We start from the raw sequence: 22,474 nt of genomic DNA on the forward strand, positions 1-22,474 counted from the left end.
TGCAATGACATTGATTTTCAGTTTACATAGTCCAATTAGAAAATAAAATATTTTCAGATCAATAGATAATGCACACATTTAGAGCATTTTTGGTTTGTTCACTTTGTTATTTAGGTTTTCTTTAAGGTATGTGTGAACCTTGGCATTCACTTCCACTTAGACAAAAGGGAAAAATACAAGAATAACACAAACAGATGTTGGAGAACATAAAGCAGCCTTCCCAGATCTCACAGATATCCAACAATTTCCTGTTGCCATAGTTACCTAAATGTTTCATTCAAAGCAAAACTTAAAAATCAATTGTTTTGCAAACAATAGAAGTTTCTTTCAAACTATATAGATATTGAAATAGGAGTTTTGTATTTGTTTTTAAAGCAAAACAGATACCCAGATGTGTTTATTGTTGCAATCAAACTACACAAAACACATTGAATGAGGTCATAATATGTTTTGAACAATTGTGCTAATAATTATTATAAAGAAGTAAGGAAAATAGTGTATGTTTAGTATAAACAGAATGATTTGTGTCTAATAGAACCTCTCCTCTGAGACCGTGCTTTTTGAACTGAAGGATTGCATTCTCCATGCTATTGTTGGAAAATATCTTTTGAGAAAATTGTACTTCCTTGAAGCATTAACTCTCTCTTTCCTGCCTTGTTGGCAAAGCCATGGCATGGGTGCACAGCTGGCACTCGATGAGCTGCTCCTTCCCCCTCTTCCCAGCTCCTGAGGACATTTTTTTATATGCCCTGACCTTCTGTACAGCTGCCCAAAGCAAGCACTTTCTCCCTCAACTCTCTCCCATAATAGGGGAGTGGGAGATCACACAGACAGCTTGAATTTGCCCTCTGGGCACTTGAACTGGGAAAGGTTTGCCGGCTCTGTCTAGGGTATTTTCTTTTTGCCTCTACCCTACTGTAGATGAGGGATAAAGAATGGAACACCTCACCCCACACTGAAATGGGTGAATTCCAAGCAGTTCACATGTTTAGGTGTGATAGATAGCCCTGGGTCAAAAAATAAAGTGGTCTCTTTTGTTGGAAATAAACTAATCTTTGGTAATGGAATAGTTGGTGAATCAGATGATGTTCCTATTTGGCTTACAGTGATACTTTGAACCTACCTAGCCTAAAAACTAATCCCATGTTCTCACTCCCATCTCCCAGGGCCCACAAACCCAAAAAGTAGAAGGCCAAATGAGAAGTGAAGTAGCCAGGGGTCTGCAAGCTCTTATATAGCCTGGCTCCAACTGCCAGATGCCACCTGCCCCCCTGGCTCATGCCAGGTTCTATATTCTAACTAGGGCAAACTGCCAACTTACCCCATGGAAATATGGCAGTATGATTTTCTTTATTACAAGATGCATGTTGTCTTTATGGAAACTTGCACCTTGCGATATTTCCAGATTCCTATCTAACTAACCTATGCTAAAAAATTCTACACTAACACTGAACTAAAACTAAAACAGACAGATGGATGGACAGACAGATTTTTAGAGACAGATGGGTAGACAGACAGATAGATAGATAGATAGATAGATAGATAGATAGATAGATAGATATGTAGGTGGATGGATGAAGAGAGAGAGATGGATGGATGGATAGATGGATGGATAGATAGATATAAATAGAGAGATGATAGATAACGTAGATAGATAGATAGATAGATAGATAGATAGATAGATAGATAGATAGATAGATGGATGGATGGATGGATGGATAGATAGGCAAGGTAGGTAGATAGACAGATAGATAATGTGAATGTGAAAATGAAAGGAATGTGAATGGAAAAACATAGACAAGGTTCTCATTAAAAACGGATCAGGCATTTGAAGATGAACTAAAGTTAGATTAAAATAATTGTGAAGATGGGATTGACTCTCCCTTTGCCTACTTTTAAATTTAATCAACCAAAAGCAAAGACACCTTTACTTAACATTAAATAGGGGAGGTTCACAAACCACTTACTAAAGTGAGATATACTTCCAGAAGTGACTGACTGCCCCCTGGGCAATGTTAAGCAAATTTCAAGACTGCAATTGGTCCTGGTAAAGTAGAGGAAGGGACAGGAAGTCATGTAAAAAAAGGACTATAAACAATGATGAACTTGTTTCTTGGATCTTGGACTGGGACTACGGCTCAGAGCTATGACTTGGGTCTCCATCCTGAATTTTTGGGTTGGATCTTCTCCTTTGGTTCTTTGCCTTGAGACTTTGTTCTTCAACTTCATTTGGACCTGGGACTCTGGCACTTGAACCACTTCTGGTAAGACTGCTCTTGGGCTTCAGATTGGGTGAGTGAAAAAAAGCTGACCCTCCCTTCATGGCTTCTGGAGAGTTTAGTTCTGAAAGGCCTCCCCTTCTTGGAGGAAGCCATTTGGGTTGAACCCTTGCTTAATTCAATACCAAGCCCTCTGGTGGTCATGGGTTGAGCCAGAGACTGGAACAACATTTAGGGTGATAAGCCAGACTTCTTACTCTTCCCTCTTTCACATTTTTTCTACTTTTACTATTTCCCTCTTTTTGTAAATAAAGCTACTAAAAAGTCATTTTGATTTGAGTTGTATTAATTTTTAAATTGATGACCGCATTCTCTTATATTTAGTCCAACCATAAATTTAATCCACATAATGAAACAATAATAATAACTCACATTTATAGACTATTTTAAAGTTTGCAAATTGCTTTAAATGTATTATCTCATTTGATCTTCAACCCTCATGCCATTATTATTCTGATTTTACAGATGGGGAAACTTAGGCTCAAAGAAATTAATTTGCCATGGATCATACAACTAGCAAGTGTCTGAGGGAAGATTTTGATTTTTAACTATTAGGTCAGGGACCCAAACACTATCCCAAGTTGTCTTACAAAAATAACAAAATTCACATACATGGAAAGAAAACTTAAGGTAATGGGGCTAAACCATGTAGTACCTGGGGACACTCTCTTACTACCCATAAATATGTATCCCAGGCAAATTACCTCAAGTTCAGAATAGTCCATAACTTCAAATTAAAAAAAAAAAACAATTTATGAGCCCCTATCAATGCATTAACTTTTGTTTGTTTGTTTGTAAATCCTTACCTTCCATCTTAGAATCAATACTGTATATTAGTTCCAAGGCAGAAAAGAGGCAAGGGTTTAAGTGGAGTGTTAAATGACTTGCCCAGGGTCACACAACTAAGGAGTGTCTGAAGCCAGATTTGAACGCAGAACTTCCTTTTTCTAAGCTGACTCCCAATCCATTTAGACACCTATCTGCCTCAAAATGCATTTACTTTCACTAGTTATCCAGAGTATACAATTAATGTGAAGTAAAGGTATTTAATGAAATAGTGTAGTAAGAAGAGTAGCAATAGAATATTTCTCCTTAAACCTGGTAGTACTCTCTCACATTATAATACTTATGAATTGAAAGACTAGAAACATATTGAGAAAATATATGAACAGGAACATGTTTTAGGTAGCATCCATTAAGAAAACAGAGGGTGCCAAGGTATATACATAAATGGGTACATACATAGAGACCATAGAAGCAGATCATTTGTTTGTAAGGGCAATTCACACTTCTTAGGTTGTAGGGTCGTAGGTATAGTCCGTTAATGCCATCACAACACTCATTCTTGGACTGCTCTCTACTGGTCTGGTACAGGAATGCAGCCTTTGGCTGCCAAGTGTGGTCTCTGCATGGTGGGAAGACACAGCATATGGTCTCTGTTGGGCATTTTATCCTGTAGGTCTGATTTGGCTGCTGCTCTACTCACGATGGGCACAACATTGTAGAGTTTCTCTCTGTCCTCAGAGTCTGGCTTCAGCTGGAGCTGATGGCCAAAATTCTATTTGCCTCCCTAAGAGGGAAGGGAGCTCTGCCATTTCTTAAAACCCAGAAATCAGAGAGGTAAATCTAATTGTCTCAAAAAGGGCTTCCCTTTTGATAAATCTCCAGGGGGTAGTATGGGTGTGAGTCTGAGGCTCCCTCACACCCCTTAGCTCCATTGCTGGATTCCCAAAGTTCTTTTTCCTAACACACAGTTCTGATCATATTACTCTTCTCAGTAGACCCCTATGACTCTCTTTTGCATTTCAGGACAAATATAAACTGCCCTGTTCTACTTTAAAACCTTCACTGCCTGGCTCCTTCTCATCTCCTTACAAACTACCCTCTTCCTTCCTTTTGCAGATTACCTGAACTGCTGCATATCTCTCACATGTACATAATTATGGACATCATTTCCTACTTAAAAGTGTATGCTTCTTGAGGGTAAGGACTGTTTTTGCCTTGCTTTGTATCCCCAGGACTTAAAACAGTGATTAACATGTAGTAAACCCTTAATCTGTGTTGATTGACTGCCTGACTCCTAGCACTGCACAATAAATCTAGGCTGGTCTGTTTCCTGCTCTGCCAGAGCCCTACACCTCCCATCTCTGGGACCTTGCACTGTCTATTCTCTATCCCTAGAAGGCATTTTATCCTCACCTCTAAATTTTGAAACACTTAATTCCTTTCAAAGCTGAAATGATTAAAATAAAAGCTCTTTTTTAAATTGTAAAACTTTAATCAAAAGAAAACCGGAGCTCCAGCAGCCTGAAATCAACTAGCCTCTCTTTGACTTTGAATCTGGTTATAGTCAAAGTTACTTCCCAGACACACGATTGGTCCTTATATAGACCAATCCTGCGCCCGGAAATAGGGGGGGGCATGGTCCCTCCCCCGGCATGGGATTGGTCCATTAAAGACCCATCCCACACCAGGAAGTAGGAAGGAGGGAGCCCTGGGGCATGCTGGGGAATGCAGTTCCCCAGCCACAACAATTTAAAACCCACAAAGCTCAATTCAAGAACTTCCTTCTCCATGAAACCACTTCCTGCTTCCCCCCACATCCTTTGCACTGACATCCAAAACGACCTCATATGCATTTTGTGCATGTTATATATTTACTTATATACATTCAAGTCATCTGCCCCTCACTAGAATGTAAGCTCTTCTGCTTTGGAACAAAAACTTAGTATTGATTCTAAGAAAGAAGGTAAGGGTTTTAAAAAAACAATCCATGCAAAAAATCAGTGTTTCTCACACTTGTTTTATCTGTAGACACCTTTACAACCATAAAAGTTACTGAGAACCTCCCAAAGAGTTTCTATTTATATGAGTTATATCCAAGAGTGGGCTGTAGCCAACCAACTTTAACTTGTGAGAGTTAATTGTTAATTTTCAGTATAAGCTTTATACCAAAGAAATATGCAAATGATACAAATCTTGTATCAAAGTTTGATTTACTGATTTGTTTATTTCTGGACTTAACAAAATGGTAAAGAAAATGTTCTTAAAGCAGACTAAGCTTTAAAGTGTTTTCTGGGTACTTTCCCCTCATAAAGAACCATTTATTAATTATCTACTAGCACAATATCCATTGATATTTACCATATTTGAAATTAAAATATCTTCATATTATCATAAAAATAGTTTTGACCATTCAGACCTCCAAGGACAACCTTGAAGACTCCTATGAGTCCTTAGACTACTCTTTCAGAACAATTTAGGATGGACACTTGGTTTCTATTCCTTGCTTCAGATTCCTGATCTTTTTATGTATAAATATCCTCTCCAAGATTTGTGATCTTCCTTCCTAGTTCAATGGGTCCTAGCATGAAGGCAGAAAAAAAATGTATACATTTCTCTTTAGTAAATTGTATTCTTCCATGGATGTTTTAATCCAAAGACTTTTCATGGCATAGATATGGCTTTGAATCTTTAAAAGTTATACAAGAAAATTGCAAGTCCTATTAGGTTTTACTCAGAAGGAAAAGTAACAATTTCTGCCATGCCTAGACTTAATACCTGTCACCCAAGGAATGAACCATGAACCTAGTTGCATTTAAGGACTCTCATCACCCAAAAAGTCAGCGACTGGATGAAATGGTATGGTTTGCTTGGCTCTAGTAGTTAATGAAAACACCTAGAACCTGGCCTTAAGAGACAGCTATAGTTTACATAATGGGAAGTACCTCCACCAGTGAAATCATATATCTTTGAAGTACTCAATTTAATTCAAGAAATATTCCCCCTCAACCTACGCAAAGCTGAAAAGGTAGAATAAGGGCACCAAAGCAGATGAACACTTCTACCATTCCCCTCCAAAAAACTTTAAAATATCAAGTCAAATTCTGAAGTGATACAACCAACAAAAATTCAAATGAGACATTTTTTCATTCAAAGGCAGCTTGGGAGGTTGACAAGAGAGATTTGTGACACTAAAATGAGGATAAGACACATACAGCAACACCGGCAAAACACCTTAGAGGCAGCCGTGACAAGAGCAATAATAACTTAAGGAGCTCTCAGCCCAAAAATAAAGTAAAAGGATTGGAGAACTGGTCAGAAAGAGATTACAGGGAATCCCGAGTTATCACTGGGTTCAGGACAGAATACAATTTGACAACTCCACTGCTCACTGGTAATTCTGGGTCATAATTCCATGATGGAGAGGAGCAACTGTAGTCAGTCATAAGGGAGGAAGGGCCCTGGTCAAAGTTCCAGGGCAGAGAGGAGAATTAGCAATTGTGACTACAGGGGATTAGGGAGCCTCATCACAGTCCCCTGGCCAAGAAGAGCTCTAGTGCTCCTGGCTACAGGGCAACAGGGACCCTTCTGTGTAAATACCAGAGAACAGAGCAGGAGAGCAGTGGCCACATCTCTCACTACATCATGGCATTTTGGAAGCCCTGAAAAACTTCAGACTCCCAGAAATAACTCTGAAAACAGCATAATGAAAATTCCTAAAAGCTTGAGCCAGTGCCTCTCAATGCCAAAGTGAGCAGAGTCTGACTATGTTCAAAGTCAAAAAATAGGATATAAAAATGAGGAAACAAGAAAAAAAAAGAATCTGACCATAAAAAGCTACTCTTGTGGCAGGAAAGACCAAGACAGGAACTCAAAAGAAGGCAACAATGTTAAAATTATAAGCAAAGCCTCAAAAGAAAAAATGCAAATTGGACATAAGCCCAACAAGAATTCCTGGGAAATTTTAAAGAAAGAGAAAAATAGCAGAGGACAAACTGGGAAAAGAAATGAAAGTGATGCAAGAAAATTATGAAAAGAGAATTACCAAAGAGAATTGGTAAAGGAGATACACACACACACACACACACACACACACACATCCTGAGGAAAATAACATCTTAAAAAACAGAATAAGCTAAATAATAAAAGAGGCATAAAAATTCACTAAAGAAAATGCTTTCTTAAAAATTAAAATCAGGCAAGTGAAAGCTAATGACTCTATGACACTACAAGAAACAATAAAACAGAGTCAAAAGGATGAAAAAATTAGAAGAAAATATGAAACAGTTCATCAAAAGAAAACTGAACTAGAAAAACAGAACAAGGAGAAACAATTTAAGAATTATTAGACTACATGAACACAATGATCAAAGATGAAGCCTAGACATCATAGTTCAAGAAATTATCAGGGAAACTACCCTAATATCTAAAATCTGGAGGGTAAATAAAAATGTAAAGAATCCACAAATCGCCTCCTGGAAGAGATCCCAAACATATCAAGAAGAAAATATTGCAAGCAGCCAGAAAGAATCATTCAAATATAATAGAGACATAAGCAAAAGCATATTCAATTTAGCAGCAGCTTAGCAGCAGATCAAGGATTACACCAAGAAAAATCTATCCAGCAAAACTGAGTATAATCCTTTTAGGAGGAAAATAGATATTTAATGAAGTAGAGGGCTTTCAAGTAATTTTTTTAAACCCTTAACTTCTGTGTATTGGCTCATAGGTGGAAAAGTGGTAAGGGTGGGCAATGGGGGTCAAGTGACCCAGGGTCACACAGCTGGGAAGTGTCTGAGGCCAGATTTGAACCTAGGACCTCCTGTCTCTAGGCCTGACTCTCAATCCACTGAGCTACCCAGCTGCCCCTACTTTCAAGTATTTCTGATGAAAAGACAAGATATGAATAGAAAATTTGACATTCAAACAGAAGACTCAAAAGAAGTGTGAAAAGGTAAACATAAAAGAGAAATTATTTGGAACTTAATAAGATTAGACTGTTTACAGTCCTGTATAGGAATATGATACGTGTAATTTCTAAGTTTATCATTACTGATTAGGGCAGTTAAAAGGAATCCATATAGAGATAGAGCATGAGTATGAATCAGTTGTGTAGGGATGATCTAAAAAAATGAAGGGGTAAGATAGAAGGATGTACTGGGAGAAGGGGGAAATTGAGAAAAGTATCCCAAGTAAAAGAAATATGCAAGCAAGAGCTTTTACAATAATGTAGGAAAATGAGGAAGGTGATGTGCAAAACTTGAATTTCACTCTCATCTAAACTGGTTCAAAGAGGAAAGAATATATATACATATATATACACACACACACTCAGTTGGGTATAGAAACCTATCCCTCATAACAGAGGAGTTGAGGAAGGGAGTAAGAAAGGAGAAGGTGATAAAAGGGAGAGAAAATTAAAGGAGGCAGTAGTCAAAAACAGAGCAGATTTTTTTAAGGTAGCAGAAGATTAAAAAAAAGAGATAAGGATTCTTGAGGATTCTTGAGGGAAAAGAGAATCCTGTGCAACAGAAGTGAAGAGAAAGTACATTCCAGGGATGCAGGACAGAGCTCTTAATTTAATTAAAAAAGAAAAAAAGAAAAAGAAAGAAGGGTTGAAATCATGTTGTGAAGGGCTTTAAAAGCTAAACAGAGGAGCCTAATTTTATCTTAGAAGCAATAGGGAACCATTGGAAAATCCCTTTATTAACAATGTGGACTGGAATAGGAGTAGACTTGAAGCCCTAAAGACTTAGGATCCTGATGCAGCAATCTAGGTGAGAAAATAAGAGAGCCTAGACCATGGTGGTAGTTGTGTGAATAGAGAAAAGGGGTTGTTTATATAGATGTTGAGGAAAAAAAGCATGATCTGGCAGCTGATTAGATATGTGAAGAGAAAAAAAAGTAAACACTCAGGGATAATACTGAAGTTATGAGGTTATACTGTCAAATCAGAGACCACCCTTTTCTGTAACTTGCCCTATCCAATTACCTAAATGAGAATTACTCCTTCTATAACAATTAGTCTCTGTTAAGAATTGTCTTTCAGGGATTTCTTCACATGTTGATGCCAAGGTAGAAGTAAGCTAAATGTGGATTCCGACGTGTAACAGGAAATCAGATATATTTGATTTTCCCTTTATACCTTAACCTACACTAGCAGTCACAGATAAGATGCAGAGATTGAAGTAAAGCTATCTTTCTTTCACTGCTCTGAGTCATAAAAATACTCTTTAAACCTTCTGACTGAGTTTAATGTTCCCCGATTTTTTCCACTTATGTCTAATACTGAAGAAAAACAACGAAAGCATACACAAAGGATTTGTGTGACATTATCAAGCTGTTAATTAAATGCTTATATTTTCTCCTTGCTTTGATCCTCACCCAGAGGTAATGATCCTAGCATGGACCTCCTACTGACTTTAAGATAGGTATAGATTTGGCTCTGCTTTGTTTTCTTTGCGATAGGCACATTTAGGGTTTAGTTTAGTAAAATACCCAAAGTATTGTTAAAAGGGCATGAACTACTTTTACAAAAAATAGAAGATGAGATTTAAAATGCTAGGTACTCTCATTATTAGCTACAATTCAATATGAAATTTCCTTGATAATTTATATTTGACTAGAGTTTTAGAAAGACAACATTACATGCTAAAAGGATAGCCTTTGGGTAAGAAATCTCAGGCTCTACTCTTACTACTATGATAATTAGATTAAGTCTACACTGCCCATCTTTAGATTTAATCACCAAAGGTAAGAGCACCTCCAGTTCTGGGAGGTCCTTAACTTACATGTGCTAGAGTAGGTGACAAATCAGAATCAACTGACTGCCCCCTAGGCAGTACTATGAGAAGCATCTATTGTGATTGGACATGCAAATTAGGGAGGAGGCACAGGAAGTGATGCATAAGTGACCCCTTTAAAAGGAGAAGGACTTCTGCTAGAGAGGGGCTTCTGGTGAAGAGGGTGGCTGGTGAAGGAGTTCTTCTGGTTCATGGAGGAGTGCTGGCTGGAACGCTAAGACCTTGGTGAGACTGTTTTCAATATCTTCTTTAGAAGTCCACGTGGTGAGTTTAAAGACTGAATCTTCCTGAACTTCTCTTAAGGAATTTCCCTTTAATAGATTCTGTGAATGAAGCAAAGCTTCATTCCGGGCCTCTGGCGCTCTGACTCTCAGCTGAGGGTTAATTAGATCTACCTGGATTAATTAGAAGTTTGTAGTAATTTACCTACTGTGTTAGATTCTTATTTCCTTATTTCCTCTCTCTCTTATCAATTGTAATAAACTTCCATAAAAGTCAATTTTGACTTGAGATTATTCTTAATTGAGGATTGATAATTGTTTGATCCTCTGGTGACCAATTTTAATATATTCAACCCCAAAACCCCTTTTCCCCCCTTACACTACTCATGAGCTTGAACAGGTTGCTTAGCATCTTGCCAATTTTGTCATCCATAGATAGCACCTAGGAGCATCTCCAACTCTTCATCTACATCAGTGATTCCCAAAGTGGGTGCCACCCCCCACCCCGGTGGATGCTGCAGCGATCCAGGGGAGCGGTGATGGCCACAGGTGCATTTATCTTTCCTATTTCCAGGGGCCTAAGTAATATTTTTTCTGGAAAGGGGGCGGTAGGCCAAAAAAGTTTGGGAACCACTGATCTACGCCATCCCCAGAAAGACTATGCTGGGTTTGCAGCAAAAGGATAGAAACAAATGATGTGACCAATGATTGAGAAATGTCTGAAAAAACTGTCATGTGAACATCATGAAATATAATTGTGCCACAAATGCAAAGAACTTAGAAAAATGTGGGAAGACTTACATGAACTTATGGATAATAAAGACCAAAAGAATAAAACACAATTTTTTAATAATGTAACTAAAGACAGCATTTTTGAAAATAACAACCCAGGTCAGAGGCCATGGACAATATTGGTGCCAGACCATCAAAGTCAAAACATTTTTCCATTCTGTTAATGAACAGTAAACTACCAAAATGTGAACTTACAGGAGCTTTCAGTCACAATAACTATTTTATATGACTTTGGTCAAATATTTGACTTTCTATGAGAAGGTGAGCAACATTTATCTGGAAATGGAAAAGATATCAAAACAAATTGCATCAAGAAAAATCTTTTAAAAAAATAAACAATATATATTAACATAGGCAATGCACAACTTAATTTTGCCTTAATATGAATGCCACCTAAGAAAAGCCAGAATTCATAGGACTATAGGATCATCCCTTTTTCCATAACCCATTAATTTTTTTTATCCTTTGTCCCTTGCCCCCCTTCTCCTTTTTCCTGGCTGGTATCTTGGACTGCTTCTTCTCAATCCCCCACCCCACTCCATCCCTTCCACTGACTCAATTCAGAATTGTTCCAATGGCAGACTCACATTCCCAATTGTTTCCTGTTGTTCGTCTCTTCCTCAGTCTATTATAAGCTACTTTTCCCATTGAACCATTTGTTTTTTAAATTGGGCCATTGAAGAAGAGAACTTAATTATCTAAAGTTATTTTAAGACTTTCTACTTTCAAAAAAAACTAGTACTAAAATAATAATAAAGGCTCCAAAGTCAATAAAATGCATCCTTCACATAGGACCTATCTCCTATTCTCCTTTTTCTCAGTTATTCCTATCAAAGAAACTACAGATAGGTGTTAATTGGTGGGTCTTTGTACACAAAAGACCAAATAAAGAATTGTTTCTATTCTGGAAGAAAGTAGGTTTAATTTATCCTCAGAATTATTAGTTCCAGGAGCTGGAATAATGATACCACTCAAAGGAGGATATGATAGGTCTTTATGTCTGTGATAAAGAGATACACTAGCAATAGGAAGGAGGCTAATATTGAGGCTAAGAGACCCAAAAAGATTAGTGGTACAAGAGCAGGATGGAGGGGTTGGGGAGTAAAAAAGGAACCGCTGAGAGTTAGCCACTTCTCATTGCTTTCTTTTCCCGTTTGGTTACCACTAGTTAGCCACTTCTGATCATTCTTCAAGATAAAATTGCTTTTTTGTCCTAATTTTGAACTCTGAAAGTATTTTTTTGCATGGAAACATTGATGCACTTAGTGATTCTTTTTTCTAAAGGACCACTGGGATAATATTAACTATATTTTAGCACTTGAAGAATCTGAGAACTAGCCACCAATTCCAATAAGAAAGCATGCTTCAAGTTCCTGAAATAGAGAAGAGGGAAACTCCAATCCATATTGACCCCCACATAACAGAGACTTTAGGATGTATGAAAAAGTTTACCAACAGAATGATAGAATTATACTGTGGCTAGATATAGACCTACTAAAGGATAAACTATGTTATGCTCCTGATAGCTTTTCTAAAGCAAGCTGGATAGCACAGCAGAAAATCAAGGGAGCTTCAGAGCTCATCTGCAGAGAGAATGATGCTCAAGGAATGTAGCTTCCCAGCAGCGATAATGGGCCCAAGGTGAAGAACAAGAAAACAGACCCATGAAGTGTCTAAAGTGTGACTTTCCTTGGCCAGGTATATTACTTTCTTCACGTGGGCCTCTCTTCTAATACATGATCTGTGTGTTCACTTTTCCCTCTAATGCCACATACAGTTTGGGGAGAGTTTATCCCACGTTTATGAGAAAAATGTTTTGTTACTACCATTCAGGCTATGCTGTTTTAGCAAATTACTTTTCTTTAAGGTGACTTGGTGAACTAGCCGATAATGTAAAGGTGACCATATCTGCTGGGGCTTATGAACTGAGTTTTCTTCTTGTTTTTATGAGTAGACCCACACAGTACTTTGAAACCCAGATAATTATCCATTGGGGAGTTTCCAACTGCTAAAAAGAATTAGGGGCACAGGCCACATGAAAGGGGAACATAACTAATAATTTTTTTCAAATATTTGGAATACACATATATTAACATATTGTAGAAATTTATTGTATAGATAGTCACTTATATATTATATCATTCCATTTCTGGAGTATTCTGTACTGACCAGATTTATGAGAAGCAGAGATATTATCACTTTCAAATTAAGGGGAATTAGAATATCAATAAAGATTCTAAAAGAAAGAAAAAATATCAATATAACTTTAAAAATGCATAAAATACCCAAAAAGTTCAGAAGGAGGCACAAATGGAGCTATTTCTTCAATACTATTTCAAGTTTAATACATACTTTAAAAAACTTAATAGATGTTCATCATTTCCTATAAATCCTATTTTTTGCTCTTTTTATATTGACATGATCAGGTTTGCTGAGGGCAGTTAAATTCATAATGAAATAAAAAATTTTAAAAATAAGTATAAAGTGAATGACCAACCTAGAAGTCACAAAATGAGGTTTAAAAAATGGATTAGAAGCCAATATGGATTCAGAGCTATAAGAGATATTGAAAGACATCTAGTCCAAAACCCTTATTTTATAAGTGAGGAAATTGAGACTTCAAAGTTATCCAGTTTGCAACACAAATATTATATGGCAGCTTTAAAACTGTTAATCAAATTAATTTTCATTTAAAAATTTTTTTCCACGTTTCCATGATTCATTTTCTTTCCTTCCCTTCTACCCTTCCCCTTCCCAGAGCCAACAAGCAATTCCACTGGTTGTACAAATGTTATCACTTGATACCTATCTCCATATTACAGATTTAAGACCAGAACTAGAGTCTTCTGCCTCTGAATCCAATAGACATTTTACTTATAGGAAGTTGATTTTATGGTAAAAAAGTATAGTAAACTTTTTATAGATTTTTTAAAAAACCAGGGTCTAGGTGACTGCAATGGTTTGGAGGAAATTCAGAATACACTAATCTGGGAAAGTTATGTTGATCTGAACATGATTGAGGATTCTCTTCTTTTTCAATATTTGATATGAACTATTTAGAATCTTTTGCCCCCACCCCCCAAAAAGTTTTGGTGCTTTTTTTTTATATTGGAGTTGTTAGCTCTATTTAGAGCCCTACTTCAAGGCATTAATAACCTCTACATTTTCCCCAATGTAAGAAATGGTGTGTGATATCCAAATGGGTTATCTAGAATCTGTCTAGGTAAGATTCACAAGGAGAGACAAATACATATCTCTAGAGCCTCCACAACTCATACTTCTCCAAGAGAAACTACATACAAAACAATACCGTATAAATGAATTCTCTTCTTGGGAGCAAGAGAGAGTCCCAGATCTCACCCTGGAAAAAAATTCTCGAAGTCTCTAACATATTAAGTTGAGAATAGAGCATGATCCAGGTGCTGCCTCACATCCATGTCCCCTTCTTTCCAGAGTCTTTTTTCTCTTCAGGGACCTAAGAAGAATGTGGAACTGTTTGTCTTCTTTCTCAAGCTGGAAACCAGAAGACCAAGATCTCTCTTCTCATAACCTCTTGCCAAGTCTACCCCTTATGTAGACACTAGAGAGATCAATGGGAGGAATCCCATGAAAATGGAAGCTGAGCCATAGGTTGCACTAACATCCACATCCATCCCCATCATGGCTAAGGTTGGTGAAATGACTATTGAAAGTCCATTGGTATCCTCTCTGGCATGATCTAATTGCTAGATAATTATTAGCTTAACTGAGCATTTTGACAGAGCTATTCTGTCAAAATGCAGGAGAGCAAATACTGCTTAACTCCAGTTGGACAGACGGTACTGAGACAAGGAAAGAATGAGGACACAGAGCTCAGTTTACCTAGAACTGAGGATTGCTGACAGTAAAAGTATAAAAAACAATTTACATTTATCAGCTTTAAGAAAGACAGAAAGACAATTTCTGGTTTAAAAACCATCTTGCTGGTCTAGAGGAAATCACAGCTGCATGGTACATTTTCAGAAATGAAAACAAGGTAAAAGTTCCTTAAGGATTTCCCATGTCCTATTCTATGTGCTGATTTAGATTATGCCAGAAAATCAAGACAGCATTGCTAAGATAAATTTTTATTTGTTTTCACACTGCTGTCTTTTACATACATAGATATCACAGAAAACCCACTCCAGTTTTAGTTCTCCAGAACTGGATTTGTTTTCATCCATCAACACTTTCACTCAGTCTGTGTGAATTGATAGAATGTTTGTGAAGACCAAAAAAAAGCTACAGTTAGGAATACAATCTCAGAAGGAGAGAAGCATTTATTAAGCACCACATGGGTTCTAGAATACAATCTTGGAAGGAAGGAAGCATTTATTAAGCACTACATGGGTTCTTATGTACTAAATACTTTACAAATATTATCTTGCTTAGGTGTATTGGGGTCCTCATCAGCCAGGTGCATCCCTCTTGGTGCATTGCCATTCTTCTTCACATCCTTGACCCCAAGCCTCTGAAGTAGCTGATATGGGCAGGCCAGCACCCCTTCCATGCCTCACAGTGAGAATGCTGAGTCCTCTCTAGCTCAGAGGAAACCTTGAACTTGATCAGAGTTCCCCTTTGATATATGGTACTCCTGGTAGGAGGAACTCCAAGGAGTGGTATTTGAGAAACACCAGTGAGGCAGAGACCTGACCTTGGACTGCTCATCAGGGTCAGGTAGATCTGCACTCTGAGGAGATGTAGTGGCAAGGGAACAGTCTCTTGGCCAAAAAGTTACGAACTGGCAAACTGATGTAAATGTCCCTAACTAGCTGCAAAGAAATTTTTTGGCAACGGCTTCAGTGTTTGGTTATTGACCCCTTGGCCAGAGAAGAAAAGAATGTAGACACCAATTAGCATGTCATATACAAGTACAATCATTCAATGCACTGAAGACCAGGAATATGAAAAACCTAAACCCAGAAGAAATGGATCCACTCATTTCCATCTGTGGCCTGGCAATCAGTTCATTCCAGGGATATAGGAGGCATTTTTCTAGCTCTGGGTTTTAGACTTTACCACTAGAGTCAAAATTGCCTGTGGCCAGATTGCTGAACCATTCATATAATACAAAACAGTATGTCTCTGATTCTCAATTGCTCCATGATTTTTGACAAACAGATGATCAAACAGCAGGAGTCTCCTGAGGATATGGCAGCAGGACAGACTCCTCACACTGTCACTCTCTTGGCTCACAATGACCTAGCTGAAAAGGTTCAGACAGGTGAGAGGCTGAATGTCACAGGGATGAATAGAACTGTTTCTGTTCAAGTAAATCCAAGGATAAGCAATGTTAAATCGGTCTGTAAGACCCACATTGACATCATTCTCTTATCGTAAGACTGATGTAAAAGTCTGCATGGACTTGATGGAGAAAATGAATCAGACTTTTCAGAAAATGCAGAAAGAGCTTGCCAGGAAACCAGTCATTTATGAAAGATTTCCTTCAGCTTTGATTCCAAACATTTATGAATCTAAAGATATCAAAAAAGAGTATTTTGCTTTATCTGATTGGAAGACCAAGAAAGGATTGTAATCACACAGAAAGGGGAAAATAATGAGCTGAGACCAATACGTTTCTGTATGGAATTCCTGGGAACAATAACTCCAAGCTGCCACAATATATCTACAACCTTATTCCCTGTAGACAGAATATATCTAGGAAAGGTTTTGGTGCAGTGGGTCTTACTATGTATAATAAAAGACTCAAACATAAAACAATTGTCTTACGATGTTTTAAGACAGATTCCCTAGTCTTTAGTGAAAATGATATTTGCTGTATTGATGAATTTACGAGATGAACAAAAGCACAAAGTCAGTATTTCATGAAGTAATGAAACAATAGACTCAATTACCACCACTGGAATTATTTGCCATCTGACTGCTCAAACTTGTATCTTAGCATCAGCTAATCCTATGGAGTTCTAATGGAATCCAAAGAAAACTACCATTAAAAATATTGATTCCCCCATACATTACTATCATAATTTGATTTTACTTTCCTCATACTAGACCCTCAAAACGAAGTCTATGACAGACATCTTGTGTGCCATTTGGTTGCCCTTTTCTACCAGAGTGAAGAACAAATAGGAGTTCATGGATATAGAAGTCCTAAAGGACGACACCTTACATGCTTGTAGCTCTTTGAACAAGTGAAGAAGCAAACTAGGCTTTTAATTGAGACCCTTTATCAACCTAAGGAAGATTGAAAATGGCAGAGGAATGGTTTATACATATCCTCAACAGCTGGAATCATTGATAACATTTGTCAGAAACTTATGCCAAAGTACAATTTTCAAACAAAATTGATGCAGTTGGTATGGAAGAAGCAAAATGCCTTCCTTGTGAGGCACTCCAACAGTCTGCATCTGACCCAAGGACTGGGATTGTGGCTACAGCTATTCTCACTACAGGAGTGAGTGCCTCAGCTCAAAAAAGAAAAGAAGAATTAGCTGAGGCTTGGAAGAAACTTATTCAATCAAAGGGCAAAACACTAGCTCGTAAATACCAGCAACTTTTTGAAGATATTCAGGGACAATCTGACATAGCTATTACTAAAGCTATATTTGAAGAAGCTCTACGTGCTTTGGATGATGATGGCTTCCTGACAGTGACTGGAAAGACTGCTCAGTCACTCTCAAGAAATAAGGTAGGAGCAATAACGAACAATTTTATGTTCTGCTTTTCTGCAAACATGTCTCACTTGATTGCTTAACAACTGGTTTTCCTTCATTATTTGCTAATCAGCTAACAGCACTGCTATCAGCATAAATAACTATATTTCTAAAAGGATACTAAGCTCTAATTTTATTCTTTTTTTCAAATATTAATTATCAATATCATGATGAGATATACTCATTATAATGCTCTAATTAAACGTTTTCCTTTTTAAAAATACTATATATATATATATATTATGAAAGACTTCCTTCAGTCTTGATTCCAAATATTTATGAATCTAAAGATATCAAAAAAGAGTATTTTGATTTATCTGATTGGAAGAACAAGAAAGGATTGTAATCACACTGAAAGGGGAAAATTGTGAGCTGAGACCAATACCCTTCTGTATGGAATTCCTGGGAACAATAACTCCAAGCTGCTACAATATATCTACAACCTTATTCCCTGTAGACAGAATATATCTAGGAAAGGTTCTGCTGCAATTGTATGTACTTTTGGCACATGTAAATTTATGTCATTTGATATATTTACATGTGCCAGGCACCACACTAAGTACTTTAAAAACATTATCTCATTTAATCCTTACAAGAACACTGGGAGATAGGCCTATTATTATACCCACATTACATTTAGGGAAACCAAGGCTTAAGAGGTTAAGTGACTTGCTCAGGATCACATAGTTAGGAAGTGTCCAAAGCCATATTAGAACATAGATCTTCCATTAAGAAAACTAGCAGTAGGTAGAATAGTGCATTGAACGTTTATCCTGAATTCAAATTTCATTAACCTTTTAAAGTTTCAGTTTACTCAAAGATAAAATGGGTATAATAATTTCAATAATAGTTTAATGGTTTCTTGAGATAGAAAAAGAGAGAAGGAGGAAAGGAGAGACAGAGATGGGGACAGGAAGAAAAGAGGTACTGGAGGGTTTTGTCCTACAAGAAAAGGGTTTTTGGTCATACAAGAAAAAAACTGGTGCTTCTCCATTTTGGCACCATGTAAGTAAAGTAGACTAAGATGAAATTGACAGGAAAGTCAGATTCAAAAAGAAAATATTCCCTTACCCTAAGTAGTAACTGTAATAAATAGAGAATTATTAAAATAAGTGAGGTAGAATGCTATCTATCATTAAAGAGAAACCAAAGAACAAAACTCCATAAGAATTAAGTGTGTATCTTTTAAAGTGGTATCTCTGTGATCTTTGTTTAACTTCAGTTTATACTCTTTATTTAAAAGTAGGATAAGGGGAAGATTCCTTTGAGACGTAGGGACTAATTTTGTTTTGTATCTCAAAAGAAACTGTGATGGGACCTTTTATTTCTGGTCCTCCACATGAAAGGCAAGTCTAATCCAACTGAGAAGGTTCTAATGATACTCAATGAGATTTCCCTACTATTTCTACCCATTCCCCTCTACCAAAAAGTGTTTGCCCTAGCCAACTCTATTTAATTTTTGAGTTAATTTATAACCTAAAATTCATTTTCGCATTTGTTTTCAAGAACATTGAATTTGAAGGAAGATGAGAATCCAAATTCTATTTCTTTTTTTAATATTTTATTTTCCCAATTACATGTAATAACAATTTTTAACATATATTTTCCAAAATTATAAGATCCAAATTGTCTCCCTCTCTCCCTTCCTTCCACCCTCTCAGAGATGGTAGGCAATTTGATCTGAGTTAAATATGTAAATCATGCGAAACATAACTTTCATATTGGTCATTGTTGTTAGATAATACACATATAAAATCCAAACCTCCAAATAAAAACATAAATAATATGAAAAGCAGTTTCTTTTGATCTTCATCCAATTCCAACAGTTCTTTTTCTGACAGTAGATTGCAGTGTTTGTCATAAATCCTTCAGAATTGTCCTGGATCATTGTATTGCCAAGAGTAGCTAAGTCTTTCACAGTTGAGCACCATACAATATTACTATTATTGTGTACAATGTTCTCCTGGTCCTGCTTATTTTGCTTTGCATCGGTTCACTTTTCTTTTCTTTTTTTTTTTTAAACCCTTGTACTTCGGTGTATTGTCTTATAGGTGGAAGAGTGGTAAGGGTGGACAATAGGGGTCAAGTAACTTGCCCAGGGTCACATAGCTGGGAAGTGTCTGAGGCCGGGTTTGAACCTAAGACCTCCTGTCTCTAGGCCTGACTCTCACTCCACTGAGCTACCCAGCTGCCCCCATCAGTTCACTTTTCTGAAATCATCTCATTCACAGTTTCTTACAGCACAATAGTATTCCATCCCCATTACATGCCACAATTTGTTCAGCCATTCTTCAATTGAATATCCCTTCAATTCCCAATTCTGTACCACCACAAAAAGAGCTACTATAAATATTTTTGTACAAGTGGGTCCTTTCCCCTTTTTTATGATATCTTAGATAAACAGACCTAAAAGTGGTATTATAGGACCAAAGGATATGCACAGTTTTATAGCCCTTTGGGTATAGTTCCAAATTGCCCTCCACAATTGTTGGATCAGTTCACAACTCCACCAACAATGAGTGTCCCAATTTTACTGCATCTCCTCCAATATTTATCATTTTCCTTCACTGTCATATTAAACAATCTGATGGGTGTAAGGTAGTACTTCAAAGTTGTTTTAATTTGTATTGTTCTAATCAAGAGTAATTTAGAACACTTTTTCTTGTAATTAACTTTGTTTTCTTCATCTGAAAATTACTTGTTCATATCCTTTGACCTTTTGTCATTTGTGAAATAACTTGTATTCTTATAAATTCACTTTGATCTCTACAAATAAGTAAATTAATTTATAAAAATTGTCATTTTTATTATATTGGCATGGTCTATCCGTGAGTAATTAATAGTTTTCCAATTGTCTAAATCTAACTCTTTTTTTTAAAAGTGTTTTGTTATTGTGTTCATAATTCCTGTGTTTATCTTGGAAAGTAGATTCCTAGGTATTTTATGTTTCCTAGAGTTCTTTTAAATGGAACTTCTCTTTCTATCTTATTACTGCTCTATGTTGGTAATATATAGACTATATAATTTATGTGAGTTTATTTTGTATCCTGAAACTTTGCTAAAATTATTTCAACTAGTTTTTTTTTACTTGTTTATCTAAGGTTACCATCATATCACCTACAAAGAGTAATAGCTTAGTTTCCCATTACCAGCTTTAACTCCTTCAATTTCTTTTTCTTCTCTTATTGCTAAAGCTAGCATTTTAGTACAATATTAAATAATAGTAGTAATAATGGGCTTCCTTGTTTCACCTCTCTTCTTATTGGGAAGGCTTCTAATTTATCTCCATTGCAGATGAAACACATTGATGGTTTTAGATACGGAATACTTGTCATTTTAAGGAATGGTTTGTGTATTCCTTCACTTTCTAGAAATCAGCAATGTATTAGAGTTGTAAAAAGAATTTGGTAGGACTCCTTCTTTGCCTATTTTCCCAAATAGTTTATATAGTATTGGGATTCATTGTTCTTTAAATGTTTGATAGAATTAATTTGTGAATCCATCTGGCCCTGGGGATTTTTTCTTAAGGATTTCATTGAAGGCTCATTCAATTTCTTTTTCTGAAATGGGATTAATTAAGTATTCTATTTCCTCTTTTGTTAATCCGGGCAATTTATGTTTTTGTAAATACTTGTCCATTTCACTTAGATTGTCTGATTGGTTTGAGGTTTCCCTCAAACTCCACCTGCTCCACCATCCTGGCTCTTCCCTCTTGTTTTTCCCCAAATCTATTTCTGTTCATCATTATTGTTGTTGGGTTTGGTTTTGGGTTCATTTTTGGTTGGTACTTGTGAGGTCTTGAGTAAATGTCCTTTTTGGACTTTTTTCCTCATGGGTAAAGTGAAAGGGCAGGACCCTTTGTTCCCTTGGGTCCCTTAGAACTATACATTTCTGTAGTATGTACAGAAAAGAAATACCTTCTCAGAGGAATTGCTCCACCATTACAGTTCTGTGGTCCTTAAAGGTCTGATTCGTTGGCCCCTCTATATGCCAGATATCTATAGAAAGTGGAAGATATTTGGGGTTTTGTTTTATTTGAGTGCTTGTTAGGACATTAAAGATGTATCAGAGGAAACAAAGACTAGCTGTAGGAGAGAGTGAAATGAGGAAAATTTAAGGGAGAAGTATCTTCTTTTGGAGTCTTTCTGAATGAGAACATAGGAAGGAGTTTATTGGGACTTTGTTTAAGCTGAGAAAATCAGGAGCTGGATAATCAAATGGTGTTTGTTTTTTTTTAATACTTGTGAAGTTCAGAAATAAGTGGAGAAATTTTCTCATTTTTTAAAAATAGATTAGATTGGAAAGTGAGGTTGGTTGACCATGGAGTGAGGCATGTAAGTGGCATAGTGGATGGAGCACTAGCCCAAGAATCAAGAAGACTCACCTTTTTAAGTTCAAATCTGGCCTCAGACATTTACTAGTTATATGACCCGAGTCATTTAATCCTGTTTCCTCAGTATCCTTCTCTGTAAAAGGGAGAAGGAAATGGCAAATCACATCTAATATCTAGCATCTTTAAATAAAACTTCATGGGGGGTCATAAAGAATCAGATATGACTAAACAACAACTAGGTGGAGTGAGGGCTAACAGAAATGCATTCTAAATGGTATCCATAAAACATAAAGAGAATTCAAATAATAACCATAAGCTACATTTATAAATCATTTAAGATTTACAGAACTCTTTACACATATTATCTCAATTTACTTTACAACAAAACTGTTATGTAGGTACTATTATTATCCCCATTTCACTGATGGATAAACTAAGACACAGAGAAGTCAAGTCACTTTCCCAGTGGCACAAAAGAAGTAAATGTCCAAAGTCATATTTGAACTCAAGACTTCGAATTCTAAGTCCAATGTTGTTTCCACTGTACCACCTGGTTACTTTGAAGAAGGTC

General features: G+C 36.7%; 1 pseudogene; it reads left to right on the forward strand.

Moving 5' to 3' along the window:
- The first annotated feature begins 14,538 nt into the window (after positions 1-14,538).
- Positions 14,539-22,474, forward strand: part of LOC123252306 — a 155,619-nt pseudogene continuing 147,683 nt past the window's right edge.

Source organism: Gracilinanus agilis, chromosome 6 (assembly GCF_016433145.1).
Source record: "Gracilinanus agilis isolate LMUSP501 chromosome 6, AgileGrace, whole genome shotgun sequence".
Lineage (NCBI taxonomy): Eukaryota > Metazoa > Chordata > Mammalia > Didelphimorphia > Didelphidae > Gracilinanus > Gracilinanus agilis.